Below are 15005 nucleotides of genomic sequence, written 5' to 3' on the forward strand. Positions count from 1 at the left end.
AAATTAGGAGACATTTCTTCTCGGAAAGAGTAGTCAGGCATTGAAACGGGTTGCACAGGGAAGTGATGACATCACCGTCCCTGGGGGTTTTCAAAGAAAGGTTGGGTGTGGTGCTTAGGGACATGGTTTAGTGTGTGACATTGGTAGTAGTGTCATGGTTGGACCAGATGATCTTGAAGGTCTTTCCTAACCTTAACGATTCTATGCTTCTAACTTATGGGCAGCAGCCCTGCAGAGAAGGACTTGTGGTTCTGGTGGACGAAAGGCTAGACCTGAGACAGCAGTGAGCACTTGCAGCCCATGCGGCCCACTGCATTCTGAGGTGCATCAAAAGAGGAGTGACCACCAGGTCAAGGGAGGTGATTGTCCCCCTCTACTCTGCCCTCATGAGGCCCAGCTTGGGATACTGTGTCCAGGTCTGGAGCCCCCAGCACAAGAAGGATGTGGATCTGTTAGAACAGGTCCAGAGGAGGGCCACAAAGATGATCAAGGGGCTGGAGTACCTCTCCCATGAAGAAAGGCTGAGAGAGCTGGGGATGTTCAGCCTACAGAAGAGAAGGCTCTGTGGTGACTTCATTGAGGCTTTTCAGCACTTAAAGGGGACTTATAAAAAAGATGGAGCTTGACTCTTTGCTCAATCAGATAATACCAGGGCAAGGGGGAATGGTTTTAAACTAAAAGAGGGGAGACTTAGATTAGAGATTAGGAGGAAATTCTTCACTCAGAGGGTAGTGAGTCACTGGAAGAGGTTGCCCAGAGAGGTTGTAGATGCCCCATCCCTGGAGGTGTTCAAGGTCAGGTTAGATGAGGCCCTGAGCAACCTAACCTAGTAGATGGCATCCCTGGCAGGGGGGTTGGATCTAGATGATCTTTTAGGTCCCTTCCAACCCAAGCCATTCTATGATATGATTACATGATATGATTCTATGGTATATGACTAATTCTGACCATTTTCATCATTGATGAAGATCTAATTACAGCAGTAATTTAACTTTTCCAGTTGTAATTGTTCCACTTATTTCAGGCTTTAAAATTTTCTGTACAGTCAATGGAAGGAGAAATACTCCAGAATGTAATCTGAAGGGTAAAAAGGGATCCTATTCTGACTTTCTCGAGATGGTTTATATAGAAGTTTAGGAGGCAAATCTGACACCTTCTTCCAGTCCAAGTCCAATGTCTACAGTACATAATGACAACATTCCTACATACATAAATTAAGTTTAAAATTACACATTCTAAATAACTGAGTCTAACATACTCACCATCAATGAATGAGAATCAACATGATTTTCTTGATGTTGTAATTGTTTGTTTGCTTGTTTGTTTGTTTGTTATTAATTTCTCTAAGGCACATTCTTCCAATCTAACACTCCAGTTCAGACTTGCATTGATGTGATACTTCATGATATGCTAAACCAACTATTAACTATTCCTTTTTTTTTTTTTTTCTTCAGAAAAATGTACTGCCTGCATGGTCATCAAACTTCATGTTATTCTTTATTCCCTATGGTTTTCAATACATTAAGCCACTCCATGTGTCTAACAATGCCCTTGTATAAAGAAGTCACTTAAATGCAGATGCTTAAGCCAAAAGCAGAATTTAGTCTTAAATACCTAAATGATGGCTTCCTTATTTTCTTGACTCCAGCACCATGTGACAAGTTGAATTGCAAGACATACTACTCATTTTGGTAAATCATGACTATATTTATATATTTCTTCCTTAACATGATTATTCTAGAATTAATGTTTTCAACACTGCTTAACAATCTTTTTACTCTTTGCTTTTAGAATATATACTCAACTATAAAAAAGGAAGAAAAATATTGACTATGAAATACACTATAAAAGGGAGACAATGAGTCTGTATGTTAACTGTCTCTGTACAGATCCAGTTGCACAATTAAATGCAACAGTTCACAGGTAACTTTGTGAGAATGACCTTTAGAAACAAATCTATATACAACTCTTAAAAATGTTTTAAAGCTATTTCATATATCAGAGGCAACAAAATAAGCTAGACATAGCAAGACAGTTGAAAATTACATGCCATAAAGACCACATAATCAGCCCCAGCTTATTCCATAAGCAATAGGTGCTCACAATACAATTATTTAAAGAACACGTTCTTAAATAAATAAATAAATAAATAAATAAATAAATAAAAATATAAAATCTTTCAGAAGTTGAAGATGGTATTTTTTTTTTAATTAGAACTGTGTTCATATTTTTGTATTTTTTTCGTCTAAAATCTTTTATGTACGTAATATTAGGAATACACTATCAACAGCATCAGTAACAGACACCTTATTATCCATGACACACAGACAAAATAAGAGAAATGCAATTTTGTTCAGTTAAATTGGACATCAAAGAAGTTTTGGAAACACACAAAATTATTCTGGCAAACAGTTTTCTCTACATTTATTCTGATTTCGTTATTGTCTTTTTTATTATCAAATGTTATCAAACTTATTCATCATCTGTACACATCCAGAAATGAATTCCAAAAACTTTATTGTCTAATTTTTAAGACCTTAAAACCAGCTGAAGGCTTGGATGCTGAACAAAAAGAAGTTGCAAAATTGGTCAGGAAAAGTTTATTTGCAAAGGGTGAAATATGATAAGGATATTAAGATCCAACTAAAGGCTCAGTCTACTACAAAAATCCCACAAGAAAAGAGGATCTGCACTCCATACATAGACTGTAAATGTGAAGAAATGCATACGCTTTCTGCTGTAGCATCACAGGAATGGGCAGTGTTATTCCATTGTCTCTACAATTCAGAATAGATGAAACATAGTATAAGATCAAAACTATTGGTTGGAATAGCGCTTATAATGAGATTCCACAGTGGCCTGAGCCAGCATTGGAAACAAATTTTATATTCCAGTCTTCTTAAAACATGAGACGTTACTCAGAAAAAAAAACATCTTTACACTGCATCAACCTCCAGCTAGAACAAAGCCAGAAGTTCTAGAGACAGAAAAAAAGAAAAATATTTAGATAATTGGAAATAATTACATAGCTAAAGACCCGAAAAATGAGAGTAGGTTCAACACGCAGTTTGTATACAATTGAGCTAGGATTCACTGGGGATTTATCTCAGGTGATGTACAAGAGGTCAGTTTAGATGATCTATTGAACCTTCGAGCCTTAAACCGTATGAAACAATGAAAGCTTTTATTATATCCAGCCCTGTTCTTCCATCTCTAACTGCATTATAAATTATTAAATATAATAATAATTCCTAGATATTTCATAGCTTTTTTTTTTTTTTTTTAAGGAAACAAATAAATAGCTCTGGAAAATGACATCAAACTTTATATTAAACTGAGTTTTCATACCACTGAATAATTAACGAACTGCTTAAATTATAGCTAATATTGAAAAAAAAAATCAATGTCCTTATAATTTAAAGTTTGGTTGAAAGTTATGCTATTTATATTATAAATAATTCAGTTTTGCATGATTTAAATTAATTTCTGCTTTTAAAGATAAAAAATTACATTCTGACACTCAAAAATTGTCATCACTGCATTCTAATGTTCTCAATGATTTAACTGAAGATGCACTACAGTTAACGTAATTTTTGAACAAAATTTTTCTGTTTACCAAGATTTCTTAAGTACACCAAATAATTCATGTTTTAACAAGTTTTTGAACATGACTATTTTGCAATAATAAGAAATGATCCTGTGTGACAGATGAGATTAAATAACCTTGTTATATTGTCTCAAATTGTACTGTTTATTCATGACTATTATCTATTTCTGTAATTTACTGCCTGTTATGGAATAAAAATAATCCATAATGTTTTGTTGTTTTGTTTTGTTTTGTTTTTAATGTGATGGTATATAACCTGAAATCAATTTGCAACTAAGTATCTTTTTTGTTTTGTTTAGTTTTGGTGGTGGTGGTGGAGGGGTGTTAAGGTGAGACATTCAAAAAGGTAATTCAGTGAGTGTATTTTAGGCATGAATTTACAGTTTATTATTGTCAACAGTTAGGCCTTGGACGGTATTTAAATCAATTAATGTGGAGTGTTGGATTCATATATTTATACAACTTAATATCAGAAAGGACCATTAAGGTCATCTAGTCTGGCCTAAGGTACATGAATTCTTTCAGGTTTCACCTGTTGCATTAAAGGATAAGGAAGTTTGGCAGGGCTTAAACCCTCTCGCGTTCCAGCTTGTCCTCAGATATCAGAGGAGCTGGGAGCAGCTGGGCTTAGATTCTGAGTGATGTCCCAAAAGTCCGGTCACATTCAACATATATTGAATTATCATGACTACGGATGCACAAATAGCGCAATCGGCACTGTAAATCCGGTCGCATTAGTCACAGTCATAGATTCACAAATAACACAATACACTTTCAGTCTAGTAAATGACTGGTGTAGTTTATGGAAATAACAGGAGTAAAAAATTCTTTTGGACTGATGGTGATAAATACACTGTCTGCAAAGCATGAGCAAATACCAAGAATATGACTAACACAACCAACTACACATGTGCTAATTTATGAAACAACTCTATAGAGAATGTTAGGTTTCCCGAGGAAGCACCTGGTATATCCAAGAGTTGAAATCTCACCCAATAGGGGGTGGAGAGGAGAGAGGTTTAGCCTGTTGACTGATCCCAGAAGTCAGCAAAATCCTTCCAACTGGTCTGCAGTGGTGTCTTCCCATGTTTTCTTTCTCTTGGGTCATTTTACACTATTTTCTTACTTTTAGGTGGAGCTTGAGGGACTCTAGTCATTCATACATCATCATTGTGATTGGTATACATTTTTCTTGCATTTGTTTGAAGGCATAGGCTCAGAGAAATTCAGAGAACATGCTCAGTGAGGGGTGGTCACAGCTTGGAGGCAGGTAGCCTTTTGGGATGGAGGTGTGTTCTGGCATTAAAATGGGATTATAGTGAGCAAAATTCACCCGAAGGACATGATTGGGTTATTAGTTCAGTTATTCAACTTATTCATTCTTTCTGAAGCATTTTTTTCTCTAGATTAAACTTTATAAACACACATTCAAGCATTTACAAATTGTCATGACATGCTATCCCTATAACCATTTTTTTCCTGAAATAAAATGAAATTTATGATTTATTTAGCACCTTAAAAATATTTTCACCCACATTAAAATTATTTTTATTTTTATTTTTTTCCCTAACTCCCAAAATTTTCAATTGCAGATATTTCTAAGGTATGATGTATTTTATACTCTTCTCATCATGATTGTATACATAAGGAAATCTCTTCCCTGCTCCCTGCTGCCCTGGTTTTACATTCCGGGGATCATATAATGCCAGATCTGAGTGCATGACATTAATGAACATTCCTCTTGAATTGTAGTCCACAGAAATCACTCTAATGTCTGGTGAGGAAGATGATCAGTGAGAATAAAATAGGTCATAATTCTTCTGTTTGCTGTTATTAGCAAGGAAAGAAATGTGGGAAACCAGTAGAAGTTACAGGTAATTTGTTAGGATTTATGATTTTTTTTTTGTATGTTGCCCCATATAGTGCTATCTTAGCAGATCGTTCATCTCTTGTTCAGTTCATTATGCTCCGATAAACTTATAGTCAATATACACACAAGGATATCCCAAAATCAAGAGGCAATTTACCATTTACTACTCGTGTTTTAGTCATTAAAGCCCATTACTAATCTCTTTCCTCTGTCAAGGAAAATGCATAAATCCAGAGCCTTTCATTATTCCACCCATGCAAATTTTTTTATTAGGAAGTATTGGTATATATAGCATTGCACCTATTGAAACTAATTTTGAAGACATAATGCTTATGAAACACACAAACACACAAACAAACAAAAAACAACCACCAAAACACTCCCTCCTACTCTGAGGGAGTGAGTCTTCTTCATTCATAGTATTATAATGAGTGATAGGTGTAATTAATATAACTACAATGTGTGAGGGGAAAGTCTTGCCATTTTAAGTTGGGCTGCCACTACAGGGGACTTTATGAGAGTAACTTTGATCATTACAAAGCACAGCTAGAAGTGAAGTTACTGTATGCCATATTCCTGATTATTGCTGTTGTATAGTATTATACAGCAATGTGGCTATGTAGGAAACTATTTTCCTGAAATCTTGCAAGTACATAACAACCATTTTGATATTAAGTGAGTTACTAAAAAGATTCTCATGAATAGATGCAATTAATTATATGAATTTAAATACACCAGTAGACCTTCCTTTATATTTGATAGAATCAACCATGCTCATTGCAGTGGTTTACTATCTTCCATACATACAGTAGTACAGAAGGATTGATATGGAGGACCTCCTCTATGAAGGACTAAGCACAAGGAGAATTTTGCAGATTTACTGCTTTTCATTTGGACAGTAAAGGTGAACTGTGCCTTTCTTCTTTCCTGCTTTTAACTTATGGCCACATTCATGCATATAGATGTAAACTCAGATGAGAAGCTGTTTAAACAGAAGACAGATAAACTCTTCCCAACTTTAAGAAAAGTCTAAAAGAAGTGAACACTGTACCCTTTATGTTACTCTAATCTCTATATGTATGCTAACAGTTCTAAAATGTCATAAAATAAGATAAAAGACTTTACCCATAGGCAGTTCAGGTACATGGAATTGGAGAAGTCCCCCCCCCCTTTTTTTTTTTCCTTCTTTATACATATATATATATGTATATATAAGTGTATAAAAGGAAAGACAGATTTTTATAGACTACATATTTTGTATCTGTATTCCCTAACACAGGCACCAATTCTGCAGAGTTGTCATCTTCATTCTCACAAGATGATGATTTAAACCTTGCCTGAAACTTTTCAGGAGATAAATGTGGGGGAAGAATAAGGACAGAACAAGCCAAAATCGGTAGCAAATATGAAAAAAAAGGACTTCCTCATCTTTTCCTTTATATATATATATATATAAAATTCTGATGCATAATACGAGCTTTGCTAGTTAATTAACAAAAAGATATTTGTTTATACTTTGCTATAATAGAATAAAACAGAATATGCAATTACACAGCAGAATATACAAAAACATTGGCCTGACAGACTAATATTCTTGGTATATATGTTGGCATGTTTTATAGGCCTGAGTCTGAAATTGATGCATCTTAGACTGTGCACAGAAGAAATGCATAATGAGTAACATTTAAATCTTATAAAGGGTGTGAAAATTCTCAACATGTTGATAATTAGAAATAGCACATGTAGTTTTCTAACGTGAACACTGGAAGAGAACCACACTAACAGTGATATCAAGTCACAAATCTAATTCATAAAACACAACTTTCAGACAAATCAAAAAGAGATTATTATTATTATTGTTATTATTATTTTTCAAAAATAAGTCTCATTTTCCTTTGCTGGGTGAAGGAAACGGTCTCTGAGCAGCCAAACAAGGTTTCCTTAAGGTAATGGCCTTCCTACTTTGCGGTCTGCATGCCTCAACTTCAGTAAGGCACTGAGTGTTTTATATGCTTTTCACTCCAGAAGATAATCAGGAGATAACTGATAAAACCAAAACCAACCCAACAAACAGGGAGAAAACAAGAAAACCCAAAGCTCATCTTGAGTTTACACTCAACTCGACTTCACACTAGTCAGACAACAAAAAAAGGCTTTTTCCAAGTATGTCAGCAGCAAAAGGAATTCAAAGGAAAATACTGGACTGCTAGTTGGAGCGGATGGTCACCTAACAAGTAAGGATGAGGAAAAGGCAGAGGTATTTAATGACTTTTTTGCCTTAGTATTTGACAGTAACAACATATTTTGGGCTTCCTAGTCCTCAGAGTTGGTGGATTAAGACTGGAGGAGCAGTGACTTTCCATCTGTGGTCACTGAAATTGTAAAGTAACAGCTCAATGTTCATTAGTCCATGGGACCTGATGAGATTAACCCCAGAGTGCTGAATGAATTAATGGGTGTTATAGCTGGACCCCTCTCAACAATCTAACAAAGTTAGTGGGAGTCTGGGGAGGTCCCTGCTGACTGGAAGCTAGCCAACATTATACCCATCTACAAAAAGGACATGAGAAAAGACCCAGGAGGCTACAGACCTATTAGTCTAACCTCAGTCCCTGGAAAAGTTATGGAGATTATCCTGGGGCATCCTGAAAGTCCGTTAAAGAGCAAAGCTATTATCAGTCATAGTCAACATGGGTTCATCAAGGAAAAATCCTGCCTTAGTAATTTGATCTGCTGCTATGATAAGGTCATCTGTTTGGTGGATGAAGGGAAGACAGCGGACATAATCTTTATGGATTTTAGTAAGTCCTTTTATACTGTCCTTCACAGCATCCCTCCGGACAAATTGTTCAACTGTGAGATAAACAGGGACACGTAACACTGGGCGGTGAACTGGCTCAATGGTAGAGCTCAAAGGGTTGTAGTGAATGGGTCTGCACCTTGCTGGTGGACAGTCACCAGAGAGTTCACTAGTACTCAGTTCTAGAGCCAGCCCTATTCTACATTTTTATCAATAATCTGGATGCAGAAGTGGAAATTTGCTGATGGAGGTGGGAGGTGCTCTTGACTCTGTGGAGGGGTAAAAGCCCTCTAGGAGGGACATAGTAAGATTGGAGCACTGGGTAATCATCAACGGCATGAAGTTCAACAAAGACAAATGTCAGGTTATGCACCTGGGACGGAGTAATGCCAGACACAGGTAAGCACTGGGAGACGAGTGGCTGGAGAGCAGCTCAGCAGAAAGAAACCTGGTCAACAGCAGGCTTAACATGAGCCAGCAGCATGCCCTGGCAGCCAGAGGGCAAGCCACATTTTGGGGTGCATTAAACACAGCACCATCAGCTGGTCAAAAGAGGTGATTCTCCTGCTATATTTAGAGTTGCTGCAGCCTCACCTTTAGTATTATGTATAGTTCTAGTCTCCAATTATGTTGTCTAGTCTTGAATAAAGAAGGCTGAGAGGTGATGTCATTGCTCTCTACAACTTCCTGAGGTGGGGAAGCAGAGGGACGTGCCAGTCTCTTCTCCTTGGTAACTGATGACAGGATGTGTGGGAACAGCACAGACCGATACTAGAGGAGGTTCAGGCTGGATGTCAGGAAAAATTTCTTTACTGTGAAGGTGGTCAAACACATGAACCGACTTCCTAGAGAGGTGATTGATGTCTCATGTTTATCAGGAGGCATTTGGATAATGTCTTCAAAAATACGCTTTAATATTTCTTTAGCCCGGAAGAGGTCAGGAAGTTGGACTAGACAGTCTTTGAAGGTCCCTTCCAACTAAAGTAAACTATTGTAATCTAGCCAGTCTGTGCTACTTGTACAAATTACTTAATTTCCTGTTGCATTTATGGGTTGACTGAGAACAGCATTTCTGGACTTCAGTTGGGTCTATCCTTGCTAGTAACTTGTGAGAAAATGCTAAGGACCTCTGTATATTTTGTATTATAAGGTGGGAAAAGCTAATTATACCTATTTGTATGGACATACTGCATTCAGGAATGGATGAGCCTCATGTTGTTTTGTGATTCAGAAGTAATGAATTGAAAATATTATCCCCAGGTATTTAGACTTCTCCAAGGCAGTGGGCAGTCTAATATATTAATGTAAGGTAGTTTTTACTCATTGCTACACCTTGCTTTCATAGCGCTCACTTAGAAGAGGATAGTACTCCAACATGGAAAATTTTCTTCACAGAGAAGTTTGTTTTTTTCTAGGTTGTATAATGACCTGATATAAATGAATCAGCAACATTAACTTTAAAATAGGGCAGAGTGAACTTTGTATTTTACAAAGTGAATCAGATTTATCATCAGAATTTAGTTGCTTACAAATTTACAAACCTTAAAATGTAATACAAAAAAAAAAAAAAGGCAGAGAACCATCTTCTGTGGCCTACTGTTAAGTGTAGAAATATCTTATTCTGTCAATGTGATTTCATAGCAAGATGAAAGATGTCAAAAGTGGGGATGACAAATCAGTCTAGTGAGGAAAAATGACTCTCAGACAAGAGATGTCATTTGTCATGATTGCCATTTGACTGCACTTTCTCCTGTCTTCTCTTTCAGATGAATGTTACTTTGCCATTAACTTAAAATTATCTTAAATCAAAGATGGGTTGAGCATGGAAAGCAAAAGTACTTGTCTTTTAAAGTTTTGCAATATGCAGAAACCTATTCAAATGTAAACTTACTGAAAACTGACATACATGTTATAAAAGAGGTTATCATCATGAATTGTTAACTTAGAAAATACTATAGTTCTTTAGTTCAAAAGTCCATTTTTTCCTAAATACAGGCAACAGCGTGGCTTTTGTTCAAAACTGACACAGCTGAGCACAGCCCTCTGAGCCACTGCATAATACCGGTGGTAATTAAGCCACAGCTTCAAGGTTGCATGGGCACAAGACAATTCAGTCTAATGAAGTATCGATTGGCTGCAGTCGAAGTAAAACAAGTTGACATTCATTTAGAGGTAGCAATGCGAATATACCACAAAGCCACCAAAGAAATAAGGGAAAAAAACAATGAGACTGAATTTTAATCTTGCAAACACAATTAAGAATCTTATTTACAGCATGTTGCTATCACTTAAACTAAAGCTAATTGCATACTTAATGCCCTGACATCAGATTCTTAAATCAGCAGAAATATATTCATAGGCTGGTGGAAAAATCACATAAAGTTCAGTTTTTCAATTAGAACCTATCCTAACACTACTGAAGTCCAACTGAAAAAAAAAAAAAAATAAATAAATAAAAAAATCCGTGTTAGTTAATCATACAATGGATTTTATTTTAAAATGCTTTGAAATGGTATGATAAAAAACTTTTGTAACAGAAGTTTAAATTATGTAATTTCTGAAGACAATACTTTTCTCTCTTAACAGAATACTTGCAACTAGGTTTCTATGCATTATCACATTATGCAAGTATTCAATAGTTTCTAAGCTTATATTTTTTTCTTTTGTCTCACTGGCCAAAAGTTTTTTCATGCATTCATAAGCTTGTATGTATTTGTTTCACATCCACATAAATATATAAATACATATGAAATTATCATATGCAAATAATGCAAATAATAATATATAAATGTACATATTTGAAGTTACTATTGTAAGTATTTTGTTCCTAACCACAAAAGCCAATTTTCTCAGAAGTTAGGTATTCACAAACAACACAACGTAAGTGCGGAATTTTCAGCATTAATGCCAGCATGATTTCCAATGAAAGAAGAGGATTACTTTTTGGTTCTACTGTTGAATATTCAAGAGACTTAAGATGTGGATAAAAGTATGAAATTACTAAACTATTCGTGTGTATTAATATGTTTAATTTAAAGTCCTGGAATTTTATTTATGTACTTTAACTATGAGAATGAAATTAATAAGTACATTCAAAAATACAATAAAATATGTCTAAGATAACAAAACCAACTTAAAAAAGAACCCTAAGTATATAAAATAATCAAATCTTTCCAAATTGTATTATTGGCTACAAAGAATTATATACGAACATTTCCACGTTTCTCAATAATTTCTTTAAATTTGGATAGTTGATTTTAATTTTAAATAATTAATTAGTAATATATATATTCAAAGTTGTTTATTCTATTAATCACAATTTCTTTCCTGAGGTTGTGCCTTAAAATAAAATTTGGAGCTCATAACTCTTTAAACTATTGTAGACTTCAGCCTGAATTCTTACATCTTGCAAACAGATACTATGAAACCGCAACAAATGTATTACATAACACCATTCTAACAAAACCCTCCTTATAAAGCTGAAGTGCAAATATATTACAACTTTTCATCTTCTAAAAGTGCAAACATTTTACAGCTTGCTCCAATCACATTTTCTCATGAAAAATCCCCCCAAATGACAGAGAAAGTGCTAATGTGTCTAATTGCATTATAGACCCCTCCGGCAGACAGACATTTCTTTAAAAAGTAACTCATTAAAGCACTCTGATTGCCAGATGTTGGGATTCACATCAATTGCCCTACTTGTGTACTGAATTAAGGCAGTATGAGCACTGAAGTAAGTCTTAAACTATTTTAGTAATTAAAGTATTATCCTAAACATTCAGAAAATTAAGATCTGTAAATATGAATATGTTTACTGCACATGAATTCTGACAGGCATAAATATTTTTTCATCATATATAAACTGATTTTATATTAATTTTGGAATCTAAAATAACAAATCCCAAATAAAATTAAACAATATTTCAGAACAAAACAAACAGAAAAAAACATTGGCTGGACTTTTTGTGATCACAGTGTACCTTATCAACTATCTTCATCTTATGTGGAAATCATATAAAAGCAAATTCATATAACATTTTCATGGTACCCTACAAGATTCTTCCAAACTAAAAAGTTGTCAGTTTTCATCTTTTAATGGTGGAGTTTTATGTGGTCTAGTGAAAGAAGGTCAGCACACTGCATAACAGGAGAAGAAATAATACTCCAAAGCAGACATCCTACTTGCCTATAAATTTTCCCCTGTTTTCTTCAGATCTAACCACTTCCCCAATTCGTCTGTGAGGTCTACAGTTTAGATGGAAGTGGCAGGTAGAATTTGTGACTGCTGGTACTTTTGTTAAAACTAAATATTTATCTTGGCAAGACCTCTTCTGATCTCACATCTCAACTGTGAAGTAGTAATAAGAGTTATTCAACCCAGTATCAGTGCAATGGGGATTCCTGAGTTGGAAATGTTCAGTACTGCAGACTTCAATCCCTTTTCCCAACTGACCACAGAAAGAATCTCTGTCCATTGGAGATAAGCATTTTGGAATTAATTGCCATTTAAAAATGCTTTACTTTTGGAAGACTACCTGACAGACCAATAGTAAAGAAGCTGTGCCCCAGTAAAGGGATTAGGGAAAAGCACAGATCACTTTTGAGAGAACCCATCAGACCAGTTGCTATAATTGGTCTGGACAGATTATACACTCCACCTGAAGAAATAAGGCCTAAAATTATTCCTCTCAAAAATTTAATTGCCTTTTTAGAAGAAAAGTTCGCTCTTCATATTGAGAATGCATATTCTTTACTACTCATTCAGGAGAAAGGATACACCTTATTTTTGTATGCAGTTCTATGAGAAACAAATAGGATTTGCTTAAGCATTCAAGCCAATGCTAGCAACATCAGTTTGGTCAACATATTTACACACATTTCTTCAAAATGATTAAAAACTGACTTTCACAGTTTTGGCTGGGATATAGTTAATTTTCTTTGTAGAGGTTCATATGATGTTATATTTTGGATTTTTGGATTTTTGGATTTTTTGGATTTTTGATGAAAAGAATGGTGATAAAACACCTACATTTTAGTTGCTTCGGGGCAGTGCTTATACAGAGTCAAGGGCTTTTCTGATTGTCTTACTGCCCTGCTAGTGAGGAAGTTGGGGTACACAAGAAACTGGGAGCAGACACAGCGAGGACAACAAATCCAAACTGGCCTAAGGGATATTCCATAGCATATGGTGTCATGCTCAGCAATACATGCTCAGCAATGAAAGCTGGAGCAAAGAGGGAGGAAGGGGATGGGGGACATAAGGAGTGATAGTATTTGTCTTCCCAATAAACTTATGTATGATGAGCTCAGCTTTCCTGGAAGTGGCTGAACATCTGCCTGCCAATGAGAAACACTGAATGAATTCCTCGGTTTACTTGACTTGCATATGCAGCGTTTGTTTTAACTAGAGAACTGTCTTTATATCAACCCATGAGTTCTCACAGATTTACGTTCCAATTCTTTTCCCCATCCAACCAGGGGAGAGCGAGTGAGTGGCTTCATGGTACTCAGCTGCTTACTGGGTTTAAGCCACTCTAACTCAAAATAAAAATAAAATTAAATTTATCATCACTGAATTCTTTGAAGAGATATTCAAAAAGTACAAAAGGCTGGCAATACCTTCAAATTACAATAAAAATTGAGTTCAATATATCAGCTGTTTACTTGTGTACTGCTGTTTATGTCATCAACATCTTAATAATCTTTTCTTTCTGATTTAAATAAATTATTTTCCAATATATATAAAATAACTTAATTTTCCAGATAATTTTAACCTTTCCTAGTGCGAGAATGTGGTCTCACAATATACTTGTACTGGTGCTATATTGTGTTATGATATTACTTTTTTGTGAATATTAAGTGTAAATTAAATATAAAAACGTAGCTGCTGGTGTGTCAGCTAATTTTCTGAACTTCATCAAAATAATTAGAAACAGTTCCCAGGAAACTCACAGACTCTAACATACTCTCTCTACAGCTAATGCCATCTCACACATTCTTTATACTCATTTCAACTTTCTGCTTCAAACCCCGGTATACTTCACTTTAATGTAAAAAACAAGCAAACAAACAAATAAAAAAAAAGACCCACAATCTATCCAGAGAAATGCAATTTCAAAACAGATCATACTTATGATATTTAGAAAAAGAAATGTATTTAGCAACCATACATACAGCCTATCCACAACAAGTTTTACCTCACTGAAAATAGTGTAAACAATTTTGCTAAAAAGAATCAATTGATAATTTGCACTTTTAAAAAAAAATTCTCGATAGAAATATGATTCAATGACATAACTATGCCCAAAAGTTTTTTAATACATTCAGTGCATGTAATACATTTAAATATATTTACTATATTTGTTATTCTATTTGACTTTTGAAAGTTTCTAAACCTCTCCTATACATGATCTATTATGATTTAAATGTATTACAAAAGTAATGATTCTCTTCATGAGAAAGATACTTTTCAGTTAACAATTTTGTAAACACTTTAGTGTAATAAGGCATCTTCATATCCACAGGAATCATGGTATTCGAAAGCTTTATTATCTTGACTACATTTATAAAACACAGAAGAGGACTGAAACTATTTAGAGTTGAAAATAATAATAATAATAAAAAAAAATGATTTAACAAATAAAAGGCTATGGTCATGGCTATTGATAAAAAGAGTTTCTATTTTTTTTTCTTTTTTTTTCTTTTTTAATAATTTATAAAACTTT

The sequence above is a fragment of the Anser anser genome (assembly GCF_964211835.1).
Source record: "Anser anser genome assembly, chromosome: 2".
NCBI lineage: Eukaryota > Metazoa > Chordata > Aves > Anseriformes > Anatidae > Anser > Anser anser.